This window comes from Pholcus phalangioides, unplaced genomic scaffold (assembly GCF_987345545.1).
Source record: "Pholcus phalangioides strain wild (caught in Gottingen) unplaced genomic scaffold, Ppha-v1.0 ptg000011l_1, whole genome shotgun sequence".
NCBI classification, from domain to species: Eukaryota; Metazoa; Arthropoda; class Arachnida; order Araneae; family Pholcidae; genus Pholcus; species Pholcus phalangioides.
Window position 1 is genome coordinate 37,552,326 of NW_028301604.1, and position 6,000 is coordinate 37,558,325.

Here is a 6,000-nt window from a genome sequence, read left to right on the forward strand (position 1 = left end):
AATTTGAAAAAAAATCACTACAGGAGAGATTTGAAACACTCATTAAAAAAGTAATTGTTTTTGTCGCTGATGCAAGTCCAATTTGTGCTAACTGAACTCTTCAGTTTCAAGCATTTTTGAATGTTTGATCTTGCTTTTTTTACCACATTTACCCATTTCATATTTAAAATGATAAGTGTTTCTTTTTGAGTTCGCTCTTGATCATTACCTCAGTTTGATTTGACTTTGAGAATACTTCTTTTGCTGGGTCATTCTTAGAATATTTATTAGAAATTTTAAGAAATTTAATAGAGCGATTAGAAACTATAGACTTAAATTATTTTCAATTTAAACTATACCAATTTAAACTGTAGAATTAAATTATTCTTAATTCAAACCATAGAAATAAAAACTATAGAAATTAATGACTAAACTATTAGAAATTTAATAGAATGATTCTATTGTCACAAAAAATTCAATCCGGGTACATCTGTTTTCACTCCTTATTTTTCTCATTTCACTACTTTTCCGGAATTTTTTTTTCCATGATTTTTTTTACCACTTTACCATGATTGTAAACACCCTGAATTTACCGACAGCTTTTGCATCGTAACTCCTGATGGTGAAGACGGATTCGCCATTGCTGTTTTTTTAAAGTGCAATAATACGTTCTTTTGCAATTTTTTCTGTTCTGTTAAAGGATACACGAATGTTTCGTCAAGTACGGCTAGTCAGGGAAAATTGATGCAATTTAAAAAATAATTAACGTAAGGAACACATAAATCAAAAGGAATCAACTTTTTCTCATAAAAAAATAGCTGGAAACAGCGATTGAAGGTTTTTCGTTGTTCTGCGGATGAGCAGCAATTCACATAGTTTGATCCTTTTTTATACGTTGTCAGAAGCCTGGGCACCAAATCCTGGGGGGGGGGGACCCTTAAGCTAATTTCATTTGTGGCCCCAAAAAATAAAATTGCGGGAAGGACAAATGATGTTATCAAAAAGTCTGCTTCTATTGTGACACAACTTCGAAGTTTCTGAAGGGAAAATTTTGTTTTTGGCGAAAGATGGCACAGAATTGAAGAGTTTCAGCGTTTTTGTAGCAAAATGTAGCAGACGACAGAAATTGAAACAGTTTGTAGCATATTTTCCACCTCTCAGAGTGTACAGAAATGTTTAACTGAGAGAAAGATATCACAAATACCTGAAATAGGCTATGCAAATACACTTTTATTTTCTCAAAAATTATATACAAAGTGTGATAGGTGATCCAGAGACTGAGTCTCTATAACCTTTCAAAAACATCCACTCCATAGGAAATTCAAAAAACACGTCGTCCCTCTCATAGTTTGAATTTTGATCTGGTAACATTTTCAAAATCTGGTCAAAGTGGACACTGTACTTGCTCAGCTGTATATTATCAGAATATCATCAGAATGATTTTCTTTTACTTTAAAAATGTTTTGTTGATATTGATGTTGCTATAAATCTTGTGTTTATTCTAGAGATGTGAGGTGAGAATATTCTCCGGAGAATAGAAGATCTCCTCAGAATATCTCTCGGAGAACGAGAATATTTTGAGAATATTCTCCTGGATGTAAAAATTGGAGAATAATCGAGAATATTCATTTTTCTTTTAAATAATTTAAATTTTTTTACTAATTTTGTTTATATTGTGAAATATAAATCAGTTTTCATTGCCTGAAACATTTACAACAAAACAATTTTTGGTATAATTACCCCCAATGACAACTTTTTTGGTTCGAGAATATTCTCAAAATATTCTCCAGGTCATGATGAGAGGTTTTAAAAGTTTGGCTATAAAGATTTTAGAAATCATTAAATTAAAACATTAAAAAATTATTTTAAAATTAGATAAATTTTCAGAAATAAGTTCACAACACAAAAGAAATTAAATCAAAGTTGGTTGATTGGGATTTTCTTGCTTTCAAACTTTAATATTGTGGTCTACAAACTTCAATATACCCATCTTCTTGACTGGAAGAGAGACAGGGAAAATAAGAATATTCTTGAGAATATTCTCTCAAAGGACTACTATTATAAATTACTAGAGAAAATAATTTATTTTTGATAAGAATAAAGTTATTTATCGAGATTATTTATTATAATACATGTTATTACATATATTCTTGATAATACTCTCTGAAAAGATTTCGGTAACTGAAGGAGGATTCTCTCATCAAGGAGAATATTCTCTGGAAGGACTATTATTAATATTTTCAGAATAATTCTCATTATTTTCTGTAAGAATATTTCCCAGTAATTTATGAAAGTAGTCCTTCCAGAGAATATTCTCAATGATATTACCAGGTGTACAAGTATGAAATGCGGATTTCAGAAAACAGATGGTGCACTAATGCAGTTTGTGCTATAAAGATTTGACACTGCGCCGTCTTGTTGTGTCATCAACAAGTGTCAGATGCGCACGACTGATAAATTGGAAAAGTGGGTGCATAGTGTTGTATTGTTGTGTTCAATATGTCGAAAGTTATACTGAACAAAGAGCATTCGCGGACAGCATTAATTTTTTTGTTTTCATTTGAAGAAAACTGCTGCTGAATCATACCGATTACTTAAGTGGAGACTTCGATGTTACAGACAAGGAACATGGAAAACCGCCAAAAAAAAAGATGTGGAATTGAAAGCATTGTTGGACGAAGATGATACTACACAGACACAAAAAAACAACTCGCAGAGCAATTGGGCGTTAGTCAACAAGCTGTTTCCAATCGCAATGCCCCATGACAATGTGAAATGCTCCTGGACAATGTTCAATGGTCAATGTGCAATCCTCCATCACATACGGCAAAAGCGGTTCGCGGCACGTTGGAAGCACTCAGTTGGAAGTTCTACCCTGTTGTACTATGCGGCTTACTCACCAGACTTGGCTCCTTCCGATTACCACTTGTTTGCATTGATGGGTCACACACTTTCTGAGCAGCGCTTTGGTTTGTACGAAGATGTGAAAAAATAGCTCGATGAATAGTTTGCAGCAAAAAGGGAAGATTTTTACTGGCGTGGTATTCACAAATTTCAGGAAAGATGGGGGAAATGTATAACAAGCAATGGGGCATACTTTGAATAAAGCACTTTTCATCATTCTTCCGAATTTAACGTGTTTTTAAAAAAAAAAAAAATCTGCATTTCATACTTGTACACCTGATATATATAACTATATTATAAATAAGAGAATATTCTCATCAAGAACTTATAAGAATATTCTAAAGTTATTTATAATAGTAGTCCTAGCAGAGAATATTCTTCTTGATGAGAATATTCTCTGAAATATTATTCTCGAGAATTTTACATCTCTAGTTTATTCACATTACTGATCCAATGTGGACTTGTGGTGTGGAGGGGGGGGGGGGAGAAAACTGGCCATAGACACAACTGATGTCAAATAAATGGATAAAAATTAATTGGTGAACCATTCACAGCCCAGTTTGACTGATTTCTGGGCCTGACAATTGAGAAACATTGATGTACGCGGTAGGACCTGAGTTGTGACATCACAATGATATGCTTCAGGCATGTAGTACTTAATACCCTTTGGTCTTAACCGTTAAGGGTTTCGTGGAACAACTTTGTTACCATTAGCCCTTAACTGTCATTGTAAAAATTGTGTGCGTAAATGGTGTCATGGTGCCATTTTCACCCCAACCAGTATAAATGTATTTAAAAAATAAGCAAAACAAAAGTTTACATAAAAGGAATGGGCACATGCCTTCATTCATCTATCAATTAAGCCAATACACCACATTTCTCTATTTTATTTTATCATTTTCTCAAAATAATCTTTAAGACATGCATTTGAAAGAAATAGAGAGAAACATGACTTTTGTACATATAATTCATTTTCTTTTTATTACATTTGGGTCATTCTCACGATATTGGCCTAAATTGCGTTCACAGCGCAGTTTATATTAAATATATTCAAGGTTGGCATGGTATTTACCATTGATGGTTTTATCGATTTTTACCGTCTTGGTAAAAACATTTTTCCCGTGGTTTTTACCACCTTCAGAGAAAAATTATATATTTTTAATAATTGCAGAAACTGATTTAGCTAATTTTCCCTGAAAAAAAATAAATTTTGATACATATATCTGTGTGAACACATAACACTAAAATTATTATATTCTTACTAGCATGCACATTAAATTATAATATGCTCATTTGATCTTATTGTTAGACATTCTCTTGCCATAAAGCAGGACTTGACTAGAAAATCGGCATTTGCACCCAAAATTTTCTTTATGTAGTTGTTCAATCGAAGTCTATGGATGACACAAAATTATCTGATTTCATGACAGTGCTTCTTTTAGCAAAAAAAAAGATATTTGCAAAAGTCCTTCAACCATTTTCACAATTCTAAATATTTTTTATCAACAGTTTATAAATGAAAATTTTCCCCAGCTTTTTTTCTTCCCATTTTGACATTCTGAAAACATTGGTTCAAATCATACAACATCAGTTACCACCTATCAAATTTTGTATTGAGAAGGTTAAGAAGAATGTAGCTATCACTGGGAACATCCTTTTAAATAAATTAGAATTGTGAATTAATTCACAAATTGGTTTAGATGAGATTTATTTCGAAAAAAGAGGCAGGTGTCTTTATATAAAATGTTCTTCTCCTGGCTACTTTTTTTGTAAGAAATATATAATTGAAAATTATTTCCACTTTACCACATGTTTCAGTTGAGAGTACATCTATTACTTCAGAAAACCACATGTGTTCAACATGCTCAGTTTATCAGTGTTGCAAAACGTAAAAATGTCTTTTTCCTGGCATTAGGTTACCAATTCAATGAAAAGTTAAGGAGAGGGGGGAATAAAAATAAAAATCTAAATTACTTGGTTGCAACATCAAGTTGCAGTAATGTTTCATCCAAAGACTTTACTTTGATCAATGATATAAAGGGAACAAAAAGTATAACATCATAAAATTACCAAATACGTGTGAATAACCAACTTGAAAGGTACTGAAAATTGGATGGTCCAGAGGCATGTATTTCACAAGGGGTGACAAGATGCCTGGGCTATCAAATTACCTCCCTTCCTGCCAGTTAAGGGTTCCATAAAAGCTTTTGTGTTGGAAACCTCTACTCTAGATTGGACAAAGAATATATAAAGAGATGCCACCATGATATATCAATGCATTGACCAAATTCTAAAGCAACAGAAAAATACTGAAATACTGATTCAAGAAATAATCTTTTTTGAATACCAAGGTTCACATATTTGAAAGCTGAAAAATAATTCAAAAATTCTACTTCTGAAATAAAATAACAGACAACTTTTCTGTACCTCTCCCTATAGTGTAAACAGATATTTTTATATCGATTATAAAGCAAATAAATTCCCAAAAACACATCCTATTTTTTCATCTCCCCAATTACTGGTTAAATGTGCATTTCAGCTTTGAAAATTGAAAGTTGGATTTATGCGCGTAGGTGAGAAACTATTTTATAAAACATCAGAGTGTGTATAGAGGAAAAAGGTGGATTGAAGCAAAATTTCATTACCTTTTTTTACTTTTCAATCACGCTGCGATCAAAAGAGAAACCTTACAACTGCTAAAATATTGTTGTCTTTCTCACATATATTCAATAAGCATATAATATAATATTATTATTATTATTCTTCAATTACATAGGGATTTATGCCTTCGGGTTATCCCCTACAATACAATACAATAATTATACAGGGCTCTCGGCTACTAGGACCATACCCTGATCTTTAGAAAAAATAGAGGAGAAAATTGACAGGAAAGAAGATGCCCGATCATAACAAGAACCATAAATAAAGCATTTTCACAAAAAATGACAATAACAAAAGCATTACTAATGCCACATAGTTAACAGATACTGAAAAAAAAAATTATGACAGTACAAAGAAAGTATGGAAATAACTAGAGAGGGAGAGAAAAAAAAAATTATATATATACATATACACATGCAAATAAGTAACAAAAGAAAACGTAGCACGCATTCAAGT

General features: G+C 32.0%; 1 protein-coding gene across 9 annotated transcripts in view; it reads right to left on the minus strand.

Moving 5' to 3' along the window:
• cnc (NFE2 like bZIP transcription factor cap-n-collar) overlaps positions 1–5,700 on the minus strand; it is a 662,445-nt gene extending 656,745 nt beyond the window's left edge. For 7 of the 9 annotated variants that reach the window (XM_089239517.1, XM_089239519.1, XM_089239518.1 and 4 more), the window contains exon 1: positions 5,529–5,694. The gene's annotated coding sequence lies outside the window, so the exon portion shown is untranslated. Of the gene's footprint in view, positions 1–4,953; positions 5,111–5,528 lie in introns of all 9 variants that reach the window. The other 2 variants (XM_089239520.1, XM_089239523.1) reach the window with 2 other exon arrangements.
• Positions 5,701–6,000: the final 300 nt, after the last annotated feature.